The sequence below is a fragment of the Podarcis raffonei genome, chromosome 3 (assembly GCF_027172205.1).
Source record: "Podarcis raffonei isolate rPodRaf1 chromosome 3, rPodRaf1.pri, whole genome shotgun sequence".
In the NCBI taxonomy this organism is placed as follows: Eukaryota; Metazoa; Chordata; class Lepidosauria; order Squamata; family Lacertidae; genus Podarcis; species Podarcis raffonei.
In genome coordinates, this window is record NC_070604.1 from 45,029,543 (window position 1) to 45,047,863 (window position 18,321).

At 45.9% G+C, this 18,321-nt stretch overlaps 1 protein-coding gene across 1 annotated transcript in view; it reads right to left on the reverse strand.

Moving 5' to 3' along the window:
* Positions 1 to 1,899: 1,899 nt before the first annotated feature.
* Positions 1,900 to 18,321, reverse strand: part of LOC128410331 (BLOC-1-related complex subunit 6-like) — a 212,799-nt gene continuing 196,377 nt past the window's right edge. The window contains exon 2 of the mRNA XM_053381445.1: positions 1,900 to 1,910. The gene's annotated coding sequence lies outside the window, so the exon portion shown is untranslated. The remainder of the gene's footprint in view (positions 1,911 to 18,321) is intronic.

The following is an 18,321-nucleotide window of genomic DNA, read 5'->3' on the forward strand; positions in this document are numbered from 1 at the left end:
AATGGAAAAAGAACCCATCAAAACCAATGTTGTTTTATTTGTTCATGTGGATCATAATTCACTTCTGACACACCGATTTTGCTGCAAAAAAACCCCTCAACATCTGTCTCAGGCAGAATTTTTAAAAGTATTTGGCCATAGCTGAAGAAATGAGATCATAAATATAGTGTGAGATTCCCCTTAAAGACCCCCCAAATCCCCATTATATACTTTTCGTCGCTTTTCTTCTCCATAGTGCTCTTCATCTCCTGTTTGCTATAGATACCAGACAGTGAAGAGCTCTTCTCCTACCTCAGGATGTTGGGTGTGTGCTGCTGAAGCTCAGTCAAACAGCTAAGCTCACCACAGGAAACAGCTGTTTAGCAGAATTATCTAACACAAACAAACACTCTATATACAGAGTTATCTAACACATACATTCACTTTATATACACACACTATTATCAGATATTACTAGTAGTCTTCACTCTCTGAGCCCAGAGAGGGTTATTTGCTTACAAAGTCCTTGTGCCAAAGTTCACAAGCCAAATCTTGAATTCAGTTGCTTGCAAAGTCCTGCAGCACTTTAAAGTCATCCATCTTCTCCACAGTTCCAGTTATTCTTTCTAAACTGCTCCACACTCTCCCACACTGAATAACCTGAGCTCTTTTTCTACCCAATGTTACATGCTAATTCTGACCATTAACAGCCATAGCTAGCAAACCAACTGCAGCTGGGAAAGACACTCTGTGCCACTGCAGATATTTGAGTCTCCAGTGACAAGATAGAAACCAGAAGTACCTCTGGACTACAGACTTTTTACTTCAATGTGATTTTCAACCTGTTGCTCATCTCATTCCTGGACTTAAGAAACCAACAAGCCACAGCATACCCATCTTATCAGAAATCAGGTTTAATTATGTTTAGGTATTAGGCATTTTCCTTTCTTTTTTATCCTTTCTTAAATATTTAATCCTGAGAATGCTTCTGTATGCTGATTTTATTCTTTTTAATCTGTTTTGTGTTCTAAATTGTGTGTGCATTATTTATTTTGAATTTGTAAATTGAAAGAGGGGATTAAAAAGTGTTTTTAATAAACAGAAGGAAAACTTCTGTGTTCAGATACAATGATAAGGGTGTTGCATTAATTGTGGAGAAGAGCACACTTCTGTATAAATCAGAGCTCTTCTTTTTATAAGGGAAACAAGTGAATAGTGGAAAACTACAATACACATCCCTAAGGAGGAAAATGTATGATCTACACATACATGTAACTGACATGATACAGTACATGTTTATTTTGCTCTCATTACCTGTAGGCACATTTTCTTTTACGGATGTAGTTCTTCCCTTGCACCGCAGACACCAAGACAGACCAGGCTGATGAAGGATGCAAAAAGAGCCTAACTCTATTGTGATGGGATGATGAGCTGCTTGTGCGTAAAATCCTAATCCCTCAGAGTTTGGCTAAGTCCCCAAACCTCTGTCTGTGATGGAGCTCCTTAAACATGACTCCATCAATCGCTCGTTGAATCGGACAGTGGGCGTTTACGGAACTTCTTCCAGCATAAAAGCTCCTTAACGGAAACGCGTCTTCTGGACTCTCGGCGTGACAGTTTCCGCCGAGGAGTGGGTGTCCCTACAGGAGGTCCTGAAATCTCCCCGCTGCTCCCGCTTGAAGTGTCTCTGAGCCCTCCCTCCGACTCACTTTCCCTTGGAACTCCACTTCTCCCCCTGCTGGTCCCCTCCTCCGCTGAATGGTCTCTCTCACCCTCCATGAGCCCTTTCACCTCCTTAGTCTCAGATGGCAGTTCCCTGACATCCACCTCCCCTCCAGGGCCCCCTTCACCCCCTTCCCTCCCCTCCTCTGCGGGAGGCGAGGGAGCAAAACCCCTGAAGGAACCTCCCTCATCTTCCGAAGTTTCGAACACTTCCCTCCACCTTTTGCCGTCTCCGGTTTCCAAGTACTCCTCCTCATCGGAGTCTGTTCCTCCTTCCAACTCCGATTCCCTGAATCCCTCCAGTTATTCCTCATCGTCGGTAGTGCCAAAGTACTCCCTCCGAAACCTCGCTATTGGCTGAGGTTTCCTGGGGAACCTTTGGTGAAACATTTCGATCAAGATCTCGTCACGGACCTCCTCTGCCTTCACCCAGGTGTTTTCCGACTCCGGTTCCCCTTCCCACGCGACCAAATACTCCACCTGATTACCCTTCCACCTGGAGTCGATGATTTCCGCCACATGGTTGCGGCTTTCCCTTTCTTCTATGGCTGGCCCCCGTGTGGATACCCCTTCACCTTCCCCCCTGTATGGTGACAGTAATGACCTGTGGAATACTGGGTGCAGTTTCATGTGGTTCGGTAACCGGAGTCTGAACGCCACTGGGTTGACCTGTTGGATGACCTCAAATGGTCCCAATCTTTTGGGTCTCAATTTCTTGCAACCCCCCTTGAACGGCAACCCTTGGGTTGATAGCCAGACCCGACTCCCCACCCTAATTGTTTCACCTTCCCTTCTGCTCTTGTCTGCCTGCCTCTTATATTCTTCCTTGGCCCTTTCTAAGTTGAGTTGGAGTTGACGATGGATCGCTTCCATTTCTTCTACAAAAAGTTCCGCGGCCGGAACACTCCATCTTTCCCCTCCTTCCCCTGGAAACGCCCTGGGGTGGCACCCATAATTAGCCAAAAAGGGGCTCATCCCGGTGGACACATTCTCAGCATTATTGTAAGCAAATTCCGCTAGTGCCAACTTTTCGACCCAATCGTTCTCTCTGTCATTGACATAACACCTCAGGTATTGTTGGAGAATACCGTTTGCTCTCTCCGCCTGCCCATTGGTCTCAGGGTGCCTGGCAGTCGAAAAGTTGACCTCTACGTGCAATAAGCTCATAAGTTTCCTCCAGAATCTGGACGTGAACTGTTTCCCTCTGTCGGAAACCACCCTCAAGGGGGTGCCATGCAGTCTGAAAATATGTTCTACAAACAATTTCGCTGTTTCTTCCGCCGTGACTGCATGTGAGCAAGCTACAAAGTGACCCATCTTAGTTAACAGGTCTACTACGACTAGTATGGCGGTTTTCCCCTGGGATTTGGGCAGATCAGTCATAAAATCTATCGACACCGCCTCCCACGGTCGTTCTGGTGTGGGTAACGGTTCTAATAACCCCGCTGGTGCCCGCCTTTCTCCTTTGGCTCTCTGGCATTGGTCACACCTTCTCACATACTCCCGTACATCCTCCCTCACCTTGGGCCACCAAAACTCCCTGGTCACCAACCACATGGTCTTGTGTTGCCCAAAATGCCCCGCTGTGGGATTGTCGTGCAGCTGTTTGAGTACTCTCCCCCTCAATTCCCCTTCGGGTATATATAGCGCCCCTCTGTAATACAATGTCCCGTTTCTTTCTTCAAAACCCCCGGGGTCTTCTCCCTCTCTCCTTAGACCTCTGAGCTTGTCCTGGGCGTACTCATCATTTACCGTTCCCTCTACCAGTTCTCTTTGCCCCACCCAGGCCGCACCACACACCCAGTGGTCCTCTGGGATAATATGTCTCTCTTCCGGCGCTCCCTCCCCCTCCAAATATTCAGGTTTGCGAGAGAGAGCGTCCGCTCTGATGTTTTCTGGACCTGGCACATAGCAAATTTCAAAATGGAATCTGGAGAACTCCTGGGCCCATCTCACTTGTCGTTGGTTGAGCACCCGTGCCGTTCTCCAATACTCCAAATTCTTGTGGTCCGTACACACTTGCACCTTATGTTGTGCGCCAATTAGTAAGTGTCTCCATCTCCGGAACGCTTCGTGAATGGCGAGTAGTTCTCGGTCATATACCGTGTAGTTCCTCTCGGATTTGTTCAGCTTACGCGAAAAGAAGGCACACGGTCTCCATTCCGACTTAATAATAATAATAATAATAATAAATTTTATTTATATCCCGCCCTCCCCAGCCGAAGCTGGGCTCAGGGCGGCTAACAACAATAAAACAATACAAAAGTACAACACAAACAACACTCTAAAATCATTCATTATAAATTAATTAAATTCAAGCCACTGGCCACCATTGGGCCAGAGCTCCGCGAAGATTGCCGAGGGAGGCAGTCAGGCTGTGCCCTGGCCAAAGGCCTGGCGGAACAGCTCTGTCTTGCAGGCCCTGCGGAAAGATGTCAAGTCCCGCAGGGCCCTAGTCTCTTGTGACAGAGTGTTCCACCAGGTCGGAGCCACAGCCGAAAAAGCCCTGGCTCTAGTTGAGGCCAGCCTAACTTCTCTGTGGCCTGGGACCTTCAAGATGTTTTTATTTGAAGACCGTAAGTTTCTCTGTGGGGCATACCAGGAGAGGCGGTCCCGTAGGTACGAGGGTCCTAGGCCGTATAGGGCTTTAAAGGTTAAAACCAGCACCTTAAACCTGATCCTGTACTCCACCGGGAGCCAGTGCAGTTGATATAGCACCGGATGAATGTGATCTCGCAGCGAAGACCCCGTAAGGAGTCTCGCTGCAGCATTCTGCACCCGCTGGAGTTTCTGGGTCAGTCTTAAGGGCAGCCCCACGTAGAGCGAGTTACAATAATCCAGTCTGGAGGTGACCGTCGCGTGGATCACAGTGGCTAGGTCAGGGCGAGAGAGGTAAGGAGCCAACTGCTTAGCTTGGCGGAGATGGAAAAATGCCGCCTTTGTTATAGCTGCAATCTGCGCCTCCATGGAAAGGGAGGTGTCGAAGATTACACCCAAACTCTTAACGGACGGTGCTGGCACTAACTGCGCCCCCGCAAGAGATGGGAGTTGCCCCCCCAATCCCATATCGTCCTGTCCCAGCCACAGGACCTCTGTCTTCGAAGGATTTAGCTTCAACCGGCTCCCACGTAACCATCCAGCCACAGCTTCCAGACATCTGGTCAGTGTGTCTGGGGCCGAGTCAGGATGGCCATCCATCAACAGATAGAGTTGGGTGTCATCGGCATACTGATGGCAACCCAGCCCAAAACTCCGGACAAGCTGGGCGAGGGGGCGCATAAAGATGTTGAAAAGCATTGGGGAGATTATCGCACCCTGAGGTACTCCACACACCAAGGAGTGGCGCGATGACAATTCCCCCCCAAGCGCCACCCTCTGTCCCCGACCAGAGAGAAACGAGCGCAGCCATTGAAGGACTGTGCCCTGGATCCCCACGTCGGCAAGGCGGTGGTCCAGAAGTTCATGATCGACCATGTCAAAAGCTGCTGACAGATCTAGAAGAATCAGCAGCCCCGACCCGCCTCGATCCAGCTGTCTACGAAGATCATCTGTTAGGGCAACCAGAGCTGTCTCGGTCCCATGACCAGCGCGGAAGCCAGACTGGAATGGATCCAGAGCCGATGTTTCATCCAGAAACCCACCAAGCTGTTCAGCAACCGCTCTCTCAATCACCTTACCCAGGAACGGAAGATTCGAAACCGGGCGGTAATTGGATAGATCTAAAGGATCTAATGATGTTTTCTTTAAGAGCGGGCGCACCACTGCCTCCTTCAGTTCCCCTGGGAATGTCCCCGTGCCAAGGGACAAATTGATGATATCCCCCAGGAGGGCCCACACCTCGTCTGGACACGCTCTAATCAGCCAAGACGGGCACGGGTCAAGAGGACAGGTGGTGGGCTTTCCAGCTCGGAGGAGTCTGTCCACATCGGCTGGGGATATCCAGTCAAAGTGGTCCAATGGCTGAAGCAGCACCGCCCCCACCGCCCGGTCTGAGGCATCAGTTTCCACTCTCATGGGTTTTTGTAAATCCACATGCAGGAGCTGTTCTTCCGAAGCGAATGCCCTTTTCAATTCCTCAAAAGCATGCTCCGCCTCCGCCGTCCAAACGAATTTCTTCTTGCTGCTTAGACAGTCCGTGATGGGAGCCGTTAAGTGGGCAAAGTTCTTGATGAATTTACGGTAAAAGTTCCCAAACCCTAAGAACCTTTGCACATCTTTTTTCGTTTTCGGTGTCTTCCATTCCAGCACCGCCTGGACCTTCCCTGGATCCATGGCTAATCCCTTGTCTGATAAGCGGTACCCCAGGAATTCCACCTCCTTGGTGTGGAACTGACACTTCTCCAATTTCACCCACAACTGGTTTGCTTGCAGCTGGCTCAGCACTTCCCTGACATCCTTTACATGCTGCTCCTCATTCTCTGAATATATCAGCACGTCATCGAGGAAGGCCACGCAATTCTTGTAGAGCAAAGGTCCCAGTACGTGGTTCATGAGCGATTGAAAACAGGCGGAGCCTGATTGTAATCCGAATGGCATAACGAGATATTCAAACGCCCCCAAAGGGGTGAACATGGTGGTTTTCCATTCATCCCCCTTCTTTATTCGTATCAGGTTGTATGCTCCTCTCGGGTCCAGTTTCGTGAATATCTTTCCCTTCCTCACCCTGGTCAAAATGTCATCAATCCTGGGCATGGGGAAAGTCACTGGTTCTGACACGGCATTTAGGGCCCGGTAGTCCACGACCAATCTCGGTTTATCCGTGTTTTTTTTGTCCACAAAAAACACTGGGCTCCCCCCCACCGCTCTGGACTCTCTGATGAAGCCCCTCTTCAGGTTTTTATCAATAAACTCCCTTAACTCCTGCATTTCCCTGTCTGACATGGCGTACAGCTTGCCCACGGGGAGCTGGGCTCCAGGGACCAGATTAATTTGGCAGTCAAAGTCTCTGTGCGGTGGTAATTTATCTGCTTCCCTTTCACTGAAGACCTTGCTCAGGTCAGCGTATTGTTTGGGCACCTTCCCTTTGTCCGCCACTTCCGTCCCTGCTAGAGAGGCTTTTGCCCCTTCTGGCACCTTTCCCTCTCTGCAGTGTTCCAGACAATGTGCTGACCCAAAGGAGACCACTCTCTGATGCCAGCCCACTAGCGGGTCATGCAACGCTAGCCAGCTCATTCCCAAAATGACTGGAGCCCCTCCCAGGGTGGCTACATTGAACGCTATCCTCTCAGTGTGCCTGGCCACCCTCATAACCATTGGGACGGTTTGTAGGCTGACTTCTCCTCCCAGCAGCTCCCTTCCATCGATCGTGGTGACCTGCAGGGGGTTGCTTAAAGGGAGTGTCTGTATCTGGTGTTCAGCTGCAAACTCCTTGCTCATAAAATTACAGGAGCTGCCTGAGTCCAGCAGCGCCTTAGTCTTTAGTGGGTATCCGTTTGCCAGCTCTAGCAACACCTCTATTACTAGGGCTGGTCTTGGAGGTTCCGGAGTGGGCACTTTTACTGCTCCTTGGCCTGTCTGCAGTGCCCTGACAGAGGCAGACAGGCGTTGGCTTTTACTGGCTCCTGGACTTCCTCCTCCTTCCCCCCAACAGCTCCAGCCATCCCTTGCCATTCCTTTCTTTGCGGGCAGACTCTGGCAAAGTGACCTGGCTGCTGGCAGAGATAACATTTCTTGGCGCTCTTTCCCTCCTTCTTCCTCCCTTCACTGGGATTTGAAACTGCGCGCGCGCGCGCTGTTCCAACTTCCATCGGCTCTCCTGGCGGGAAACTTGGTTCTGGAATCTCTGGAATGCGGAAATCCCTCCAACGCTCTCCTTTCCCCTCCCGCTTCTCCAAGGCTCTTGCCTCCTGGCGTGCTCCAATGGTCAGCGCTGATTTGGTCAGCTGGTCCATAGACTCCGCCCTGGGCGCCCGGGAAAGTTCATCTTTCACCGCCGAAGAAAGCCCCTCTTCAAAGAGCATTTGAATGGGTTCCGCCGAAAGGTCCCACCCCAATCTATGTATCAACATTGTAAACTCAGTCCAGTACTCACGAACCGATCGGCTCCCCTGTTTGCACGCCATCAATTGTCTGCGCACCAGCCCCTGTTCAATCTCGCTGGAAAACATCAAATCCATGGCGCGAAAAAACTTCCTCGCGTCCTTCAGCATGTCACTATTCCCTGCCATCAGGGGTCTGACCCAATCTCTCGCCCCTCCTTCGAGATGGCCAATCACAAACGCCACTCTCGATGCCTCGTCGGGAAAGTCATTAAACTGCAGTTCAAGAGCATACTGCATCTCTGTCCTAAAGGCTTGGTAGTTCCTGGGGTCCCCCCCAAACTTCTGCACCATTCCTGGCATCTTTCTTGCTAGTGTAGCGCCTTTTGCCTTTTCTGCATCCTGCGCCCTCCTTTCTTCTAGCCTCGCCGTTTGCATTGCTAGCTGGAGTTCCAACACTCTGTACCTTTCTTCCAGGCTTGGACCCTCTCCAGCTCCTGCTGCTCCTCCGGCTCCGGCTGGGTTACTCATGATGCCTCTCTGCACAAGCTGCTTTCAGGGACTGTCCGATTGCTGTGATGGGATGATGAGCTGCTTGTGCGTAAAATCCTAATCCCTCAGAGTTTGGCTAAGTCCCCAAACCTCTGTCTGTGATGGAGCTCCTTAAACATGACTCCATCAATCGCTCGTTGAATCGGACAGTGGGCGTTTACGGAACTTCTTCCAGCATAAAAGCTCCTTAACGGAAACGCGTCTTCTGGACTCTCGGCGTGACAGTTTCCGCCGAGGAGTGGGTGTCCCTACAGGAGGTCCTGAAATCTCCCCGCTGCTCCCGCTTGAAGTGTCTCTGAGCCCTCCCTCCGACTCACTTTCCCTTGGAACTCCACTTCTCCCCCTGCTGGTCCCCTCCTCCGCTGAATGGTCTCTCTCACCCTCCATGAGCCCTTTCACCTCCTTAGTCTCAGATGGCAGTTCCCTGACATCTATCCATCTTTCAGGTGCAATTTCTATAACCTGCTGCCTTAAAATCCTGCGTGCTCAGCAGGCTGCATCCTTGCTATCTTATTGCATCCTTTCATGGGGTTCTGAATAGCAACCAAAAATCAATCTGTCTTCCACCACTAGATGGCCCAGAAACCAGGATCGCGTTTTGAATGAAAAGGCAAGTTAATTGGGTTAATCAATCATATGGATTTAGTCTGAAAGATCTGTCATGACTCCACTGTAAAGCATATGGAAGGCACATGATGTTGTTGTTAATAAACCGAATTTTGCCTACCGCACTGTAGCAAATAAACCTACTTCACTCTGCACTAAACCGATCCTAAATTAGTGCTATGATTTCAGCTTTCTGTTGTGAAATTTGCAGTAATTATTGCATCTCCCTCAACTATCTCGACTAGGAGATCCCATGTTTTTGTGTGACAGCAAGGCACACAAAAATGTGCATTTTGGGGCACCACAATCTCACCCTGAAAAAAGCACTTTTCAAGGCTGCGGTCTCGCCCATGCCATGTGACTTGTACTGGAGTTCAGCTCCAGAAGATGTGCATCCCAGTTTTTCATCTCAGTGTGTTGGAGGGTGTGTTACTGGAGGTAGCACTTTGTCAACCCTGGTTTTTCTAATGGGCCTGAATCTGAACATGGAAGAAGTCTTCTTCTGTGTGGCATGCTTCACATATCAGTCGCCCAGTACAGCCACCTCAGTGAAGGCTGACCATTTGCTACATTAGAGGTGCATTTTGGCTGGAAACCATCTTAGAATGTTGTGAGGTGAGCAAATAGCCACCGCTACCCTTGCCCTCCCTCTGAGCTCTGCATACATAGGAGAAGTTGGAAGCAGGCTGGGGTCTGTGGTTGTTGCCAGTTCGAAAAGTGGCCAGTCTTTCTATGGGCTTTGTGAACCAAACTACAGGTTTGATTGAAAGAGTTTATTCATAAGAAAGGGTTGTAGCTCTGCAGTATAGCATCTGCTTTGCATTCAGAAGGTATCCCCCCAGGTACAGGGATTAAAAGAAAACCCACCTTTTCACTTCTTACCACACCAAGGATTATTTACTGTATTGTCCTAGTGCAAAACAGTTTCTCCCACTGAATGGCAGAATCTGTTGAGACACAGAAATGTTCCTTCTTCCATTTTTGGCTTGGCCAAAGCAATAATCAGAAGCAGATTCCCTACAGGGTAAGATGAAGCAGCACTGTAGGTGGGATACTCAGCCCTGTCAGAAACCCAGGTGTAAGGCTGGCAAACACATCTCCACTATGACAAATTGCCCACACTGCTGATAAGAAAAATAATTCAGAATGCCTTCACACAAGTGCCCAGGTTATCTCTTATAAACAGTTATTCCTTTATGGTAACTATGCGAGTGAAGCAAATGGGCTGTTACAATCTTGTATAGACTCCCAGAGAAAAATAATTGTAGGAAAAAAACATTGATTGTTTTCTAGAAGAACCTTAATTTTAAAATGGTGTGTCCCCCTACTCTCATTTCTCAGAACTGCCCAAAGGAACCCTAAAACAACCTTTGGAAAATATTACAATTGTCTTACAGAGCACAAAAGAATAATGGGTTAAAAATGGAAGTCCTCCAGTTCTAGGATCATGGCAGTGGTCTTCTCTCTCTTACCTGGGCAACACATTAAAAATGGGGGAGGGAATGGTTTTGTGTATGGCAACCCCTGGGGGGGGGATGGAGGAGAAAATGCACAGAAATCAACTTTGCTCAGCAGAGAGTACCCTAAATTGGTTCTCTTTTCATTTTATTTTAAAGGTCTGCTTACCTTATTCGGTAGGCGGTGTTGTGGCCAGGCCAAGGGCCCCATGGTGATCCGGCCGAGGGCCAGAGACTGGTGCCCTCCTCGCTGGCACTTGGACACACCAATGGCGCTGGGCAGGGCCCTACCAGAGGGTGGGTCCGTGGGGAATTTAAACTGCAGCACAGGAGGGAAATCATCATCTCTTGCCCTTTACAGTAACACATACATTTAAACCAGAAACTTTCATTTTTCTAAACACAGACCAAAGATTGAAGCTTTCCTGCTCAATTGTTCTTAATTTAATGAGGCAACTCTGTGTTACGGTACTTACCTATATTTCATAGCAGGCATAGGCAAACTCAGCCCTCCAGATGTTTTGAGACTACAATTTCCATCAACCCTGACCACTGGTCCTGTTTGCTAGGGATGATGGGAGTTGTGGTCCCAAAACATCAGGAGGGCCAAGTTTGCTTATGCCTGTTTTATAGCATAATTTTATTCAGAATGGGACAGATCCTGAGGCAAAGAGAGGAGACGAAAAGCCATCAGGCTATTTGGGACTTTTCAGTCTTCAAGGCAGTGAATATAGCAAGTGTCTTCTATATATGTGTGAGTATTCAATACCTTTCTCTGTCCTTATATTGGCCACAATTTCAAATAAAAATGGCTGAAACATAAGCTGTGTCTATACACTATAACTTTAAAACACATTTGAATCACAATCTCTCCCCCTTCAAAGAATTCTGGGCACTGTAGTTTGTTAAGGGTTGCTGGGAATTGCAGCTCTGAGAGGGGTAAACTACAGTGCCCAGATTTCTTTGAGTGAAAGAATGTTTCAAATGTTTCTTAAAGATACAGAGTATGCTATAGAGATAAAGCTCTTAGCCTCATAGTGCTGTTTCCCCATCTTATCTTAGGTAATGACTATCATTCTGAAGAGATTGGATATTGTATGTCGAACACTTCTTAAAAGCTTTTGTGACTCTCTTCGTGATAATAACAGCAACAGCAGCAACGAAAGTAGCGTTAGCCACAACAGCACCAAAAATCTAGCTATGTTATCTGAAAAGCACCCCCATTGTGTTTTGCTGTTATTTGTTTTATTTTTATTTTATTTTTACTGCTGAGTGCATTTTGTCTTCTTTGAGCCTGTTATTTATTTTATTTTATTTTTTACTGTTGAGTGTGTTCTGTTTTCTTTGAGACCAAAGGATGCTTGACCATTTCTGTTCTTCCTTTACAGAAACTCTTCTAAAGACTGAGGTATCGGTAAACATTCACAACAATGGCTCTGAATGTGTTATATAACAATGAGAGTGGCAAGCGGCAATATTTCTGTAGGGGAGAACTGTGGATCATCCACTCCAGGCAGGAGCTGAGGATGTGAAGACAAAGTAAGAACCAAGAAGCTAAACAATGCATTTACAATTAATGGCTGGCAGTAAACCAGCAATCAAAGAGTGGGTTGAGAAAAATTGGGATTATTCAGTAATGGCCAAGTATTTTCTAAGAGATCGTGAATGCAGTTTGCCAACTTCTTGGCAAAATGGATATATTAAGATGTGGTTTCAAATAAGACTTACGGATTTACAATGTATTAACATTTGTGAAGGAGAACCAAATTTCTCCCACACAAATGCTTACACTGACCATCTTTTTGTCATATTTCTCATATTGTAAGATGCTGGGAAAGACCTCCTTACTATCACATTTTAGCATTCTAACTTTTCTTACACCTGCTGCTTCACAGTTCCATCTCCAGTTAATAAGAGTCATTTTTATTAATTTGTTTTGTTTGTATTCTGCCCTTCCTCTCAGGATTTGAGGATAGTATTTTACCTTCACAACAACAATCCTAGGCTACCCACTGAAAAGGTTACTGGGCCTGGGGTGTTCCATCCCAAAATCTAATCACAACAAACCACACCACCTTTGGTTTCTGTTATTGTTTCTTTGACTGTGCTTTGTTAAATATCACCAACCAAGCCCTGCCCAAGACATTTTGCTGCTTGAGGCAAAGCAGCAAATGAAACACACCCAAATCAAGGTGTATATTATTTAAGGCCAACCAAATAATTTTGGCACCTGAGCCAGAAACTCCTACAGACACTCACTTCCAGGCAATTTAAAAACATTAAGTTTTTCTAGTTTTCCGCCTCACTCTCTGCAAATAGTAGGACCTGTCCCATCACCCACTTACAAATCATAGAGCCAGCAGAGCACTGCTGTGAAACCAAACACAAAACTGGAAACGAGGAAGACGACAATGCAGAAGTGAACTCCTAAAAGTTGTAGCAAAGACCTATATAGAGCACTAGTTAGATGGAAGCACTAAGAGTTCCTTGAATCACCCTTAGCTTATTTAGCAGAAATGTCTGCTAGCCATAGCAATAGCTGGCACAGTGTCTTCTACCAACAGGATAAGAACAGTGAAAAGTCACATTATGTCTTTCATGATTCTAAGGACATGCTCCAGTCACTTTGCAATAGACGCCAAATTGTCTCACTGCAGTCCTGTCAGCTTCCTGGCTGAGAATCATTCTGTGTGTTCAGGTACAATGTGGAACTCCTGATATTAAAACATCCTTGCAAAGGGAAAACTTTTTACGCCTCAAAAAGTTCTCAAAGTAATTTATGCGGTAGAATTAGGCAACAATTAAAGTATAAGAAGCTACCTTTCAGGTACGTCAACACCACTTTCTGGGCCTAGTACACTGCACAACCACCTGCAATCGATGGACAAGAACTGCTGCTGATGTGCATAGATTAACTTAACCCAGTCTACCTGGTGGGTAAAAGGAGGAGGGGAGGGTAATGTACAGCATCTAGGAGGAAAAGCTAGCTACATATATATAACGTCACTCACAGACTGTGTCAAGAAAAATGAACATGCCAGAAAAGCAGCCTTTGTCCAATTGTCCCCCCGAAATTGCCTCCCATTTCAGAAGGCCCAAATTTTCCACACACTTTTCTAATTTTGAGGCAAAAGTTCTCACATGAGAACCTTCAGTTCAGCTCATTTTTGTTTTTGTTTTTTTGGTATGTGAGTGTGTGTGTGTGTGTGTGTGTGTGTGTGTGTTCTAGGTCTCAATCTCAGTTCAAGAAGGACGAACACTGAGGCCCAATAGGTTCAGCCAGCATTCTCTATGAACTGAAGTTGTGCCTTAGAACATGTGCCCATAATCCTTTGCATCCTAGGGTTTCATACTGGATGTGGAAATGATTCCCTGGAGGTACAACCACTGGAAACCCTTACACTGGAAGCAGCAGCACAAATTTAATGAGAACACTCCTGTCAATAAGTCATTTGATATGCTCCAAACATTCAGACCCCAAATAAGGTTCCTGGAGCCCTTTGGAGCAGCAGCTTTCAATGCACTTTGCGCATTCTGTCAGGACAGGCTCACAGGGAAAGAACCTGTGTGCAGCCTCCTCTTCACACAATAGGATTATAACAAGCATGCCTGAGATTCTAAATTTAGTATATATGCCGTACGCATAGGGGATGAACTCATCCAAGAGATGTGTTACAGATTTATGATGCACAGCTCATTAGGTTTTGCTGTCTTATTCCCCATGATTTTGGCAAAGACGGATTGCCATATGTGAATCGAAGGAACGGAAATCAGGCCAAGTTATTCCATGAAGGAGCAGTACTTCCCAGGCAACATGGAACTAGGCAAACGTTTTAAATCAATGTGTGTTCAGATGATTTATATAGCATAATTTCATTTGATTATATTTAGTAAGCCCTCATCATGCAATATTTATTTAATCAAAGGAAAGGAAACAGAAATATACACAGTAATTGGAAGATTCATCACTAATCTAATGAGGGCAGATCTTATAATATTACTTCCACAGCTATTCTGGGGACAAGAGGACTCTATTTTGTCATCCTGGCCCATGAGGATCACCCACTTTGCAGAATTCGTGGTGAATGCATTCAAGAGGGACGGGAAGAAAATGAATGACTCTCTCTCCCAAGGTGCCATGATTATCCATCTTTCTGAAGACACAAGATCTATAATGCACAAGTGCTGGAGACAGGAACATATTTACAAGTTTATCTTGTGTGCAAAAAAAATAATCCATTTTCTTGGGCGTGATTTAGTATGCATCCCAAAAGAATGGAGATAAAATAAAACAAACACATTTAATTTACATTATATTTCCAGGTCTGGGCTGCGGCCATGTTTTGATCGTGGAACTTCAGCAGGGCACACATGCCAATGTTTCAGAGGCATGTGATTATTCCTCAAAATAATCTATACATCTGGCCAGCCCACTGGTTCGACACATTGAGTGACTACAGTAATGCATGTCATTACTTAAAGGTTTAGGGGAGGGGCCATAGAGTTTTGACAGCCACATCCCAGCCACCCTGCATCCCAGGCCAACTAAGGAAGGGCGATCTGGCCACAACAGAGTATACCCTCTCTTGCACCCTTCTTTTTCCTGTTTGAAATACTCACCACCAGATAAGAGATTACCGTATTTTTTGCTCTATAAGACTCACTTTTTCCCTCCTAAAAAGTAAGGGGAAATGTTTGTGCGTCTTATGGAGCGAATGCAGGCTGCGCAGCTATCCCAGAAGCCAGAACAGCAAGAGGGATTGCTGCTTTTACTGCGCAGTGATCCCTCTTGCTGTTCTGGCTTCTGAGATTCAGAATATTTTTTTTTCTTGTTTTCCTCCTCCAAAAATGTAATGGCTTTAGGGGTTGCTTGTGCGTAAATAGCCGCCGCTCTGGGCTAGGTTGGCTGGTTAAACCATTTCTCGCTGGACAGCCATCCACTCCGTGACTGTTCAGTCGCTGGCAGAATCCGTCAGTGGGCGTTGCTTAAACCTTTTCCAACATAAAAGTTGTTTGACGCCCAGTCTCCTCCTACTCTCCCTGCGCGGAAGTCTTCTGCGCAGGGAGGGCGTGGGTAGCGGAGGACCTGTGCTCTCCCCGCTGGTGTCCAGTGAAGAGTCCCGGAGCCTGCTCTCTGCTTCCCCCATTGGCCCCCCTCTATCCCTGGTGTAGCGCTGATTTTCTTCCCCAACAGGAGACTTGCCTCTCTCCCTGCTTGGCCCCTCTCCAGCATCGTTGTGGGGCCTCGCCTCCTCCTCTAGTTCCGATGGCAGTTCCCTGACAAAAAACTAGGTGCGTCTTGTGGTCTGGTGCGTCTTATAGAGCGAAAAATACGGTAATTATTTACCAGGCTGCTGCCCCTTATCAGATAGACTCCAAAGTTCCCTGGGGTGTCTCTGAAGCCTCCTTAGGTAGCATGATGATTAAAACTCTAGGTATGAGTGTTTTTAAAATAAGCTGAGATCACACATGGGGTTTATGAATCAAAACTTTTTGCAGCAATTTGTGAAGTTAACAAAAAATCCTCATGAAAATTCATCAGCATTTTAGTGTGCATTTCTCCCAATAAACATTTTTGCATGCAGTTTTGACTAACGTATGCATGTTAGCAATCAATTTCTCCTAATATAATGCATATCTGCATGCCATTTTCACTCACATCTTCACTCTTATGTACACTTCTCCCCAATACAGCCATTTTTGTAAACATTATCTGTTGGGAGAACTGCACTGCAAAATTTGGTTAAGTGCAAAATTTGCAGGACGGCTGTGTTGGCTCACTGTGTTGTTTCAGAAAATGTGAATTTGATAGCTTAAAATTTAAATGCATACTGAGTCAAATCTCTCCTCCATCCCTAGCCTCCACTGACCGAGGAAGCTCCAAAAAGTGTGAAAGTATTAAATTTCTTTAAACTTTTCAGTGCTTGTTTTACATTCCTAACGAATGCAAGCATATTGATATATCTACCCAAGCTTTCACACTACAGATCAAAGAGCTTGTGTCTGGGATTTTCAGGTTGTGTTCCATCCATAAGATGTGGTGCCCAGCCATTATTGGACACAGTTGGGATATTTCTGCAAGAGGGCTTATTTCAAATCAATCTGCAGCAGACCTTTTAGAGTTCATTTCTACGAACTGACTGGCTTAGTCCTGCTTATTAGTAGGACTAATAGATGTGCCTAGGGGCACTGGAGAAGTGAATGCAGGGCTCAGATTCGATACCTTTGTGATATATTCTGGCATTCTGCCAGGTAAACTGAATTTAATAGCCCATGAAAGAGAGGGTATGTAATACAGTTCTACTGAATTAGCTGAGTAAATATATTGGCTACAGGCTACAGGGAAGCACGTCAACATCAATTATGTCGCATTCCTTTAACAGACAGACCAAAAAAAATTGAGAGGGTTTTGTTGTTGCTGTTAATTGTTTCAACTGCTAGCTAGCACACAGCACAAAGGACCCACAGAAGATTAGGAAGGAGCTAGATCTAGCTATTTTTTATTTTTAGAAAAACCTTTAAATGAAGAAGAAGAAACGTTTAACATTGTTTTAAAATATTATAGGTGTTCCTTGAGAATTTAATGGTGTTTTCCATGCTGCTGGAATTTTTAATGCTGTGTTGTATATTTTTGTGTGTGTGTGATTTATCATTGTATCTTAGGCTGCAATCCTAAAGTGGTGGTTGTTTCTACCTTCTATCTCACCAACAGAGTGGAAGCAAGGGCTGATTATCTTTCTTACACTGTGAGTTTGGTTAGGCTAGGAGAACGTGATTGGCCAAGTGAGTTGTCAAGGGACAGTGCTGCAGTATTTAATAGTTGCTTGTCTCTTTGTTTTTTATCAGAGAGCATTGGGAATCATAGAATTGTAGAGTTGGAAGGGATGATAAGGAGCATCTAGTCCAAACCCCTGCAATGCAGGAATATGCAGCTGTCCCATACAGGGATCGAACCTTCAACCTTGGCATGATGAGCACCATGCTCTAATGAATTGAGCTATGGAGTCATTGTAATATTTATTTACAAATGTACAAGTAGATCGCTTTGGAGCAGACTCCTGAAGTGCACAGCACGAGTGCTAAACATTAAGGGCTGCAGCAGGTCACCAAAGACAAACTGTATGCAATCTATTTCAGTTTAAGCCAACTCTAGCTAATAAACATTCTCTTATTTTTCTCTGGCCGCATGCCAATTCAAAGTACTCAAGCTGTCTGTCCCTCACCAATTCTGTGATAGATGTCACATACCAATGGCAAAGCAGAGAGATTTTCATTCATCAAGGAATACTAATATTCTTTTATTAATTCTCTGAGTGCATCTATTAGTTTGTCTGATAAAACCATAGCAACAGGCTCATTCATGCTAATCAAGATACCCAAAGTCATAACAGGATTTGCCCACACATGCACACAACACTATTAATGAAACATATAGGTAGGCTGTTATAGAATCCAATTAGTCAGATCTTACTATCACACCAGCTATTGTCCAAACCATATCTCAAGCATGGGTTGCTAACCCATAGTCCATGGGCTGTACCCATCCCCTCAGTGTTTTTACAGGGTCCTGGATTCCCCAAATGTGGCATTTTAAAAAAGGTTTATTTTAAAAATCACAATATTGTTTTACTGACCACTGCTGCAAGCCTCTGCTGTCATACTGCGATTTTTTTGGATTCTCCTCCCCAAAATGTACCCTTTAAACAAACAATTGGTCATGCCCACTTTTACACTTTGACCACCCTTACTTTGTCATGCATCTCCTGGAGGATTGCCAATGCAGCCCTCAACCCAAAACAGGTCAGCCCCTTCTGCTCATTAGGTCTTTTTAAAAAATGGTTTTCCTTCACAAGAAATGCCTTGGTGCTCAAGGGAGGGGGGAGGGGAAAACTCCTGGTGCATAAACCTAGACGCATGTTGATGTAATCACCACACGTTCCTAAACGTAAGGATTTTGTGCTAGTCATACCCTGTTGCCTGTAAGTATTAAAACAGCCCATTTCATGTTTGTAAATTACAACTTCAAA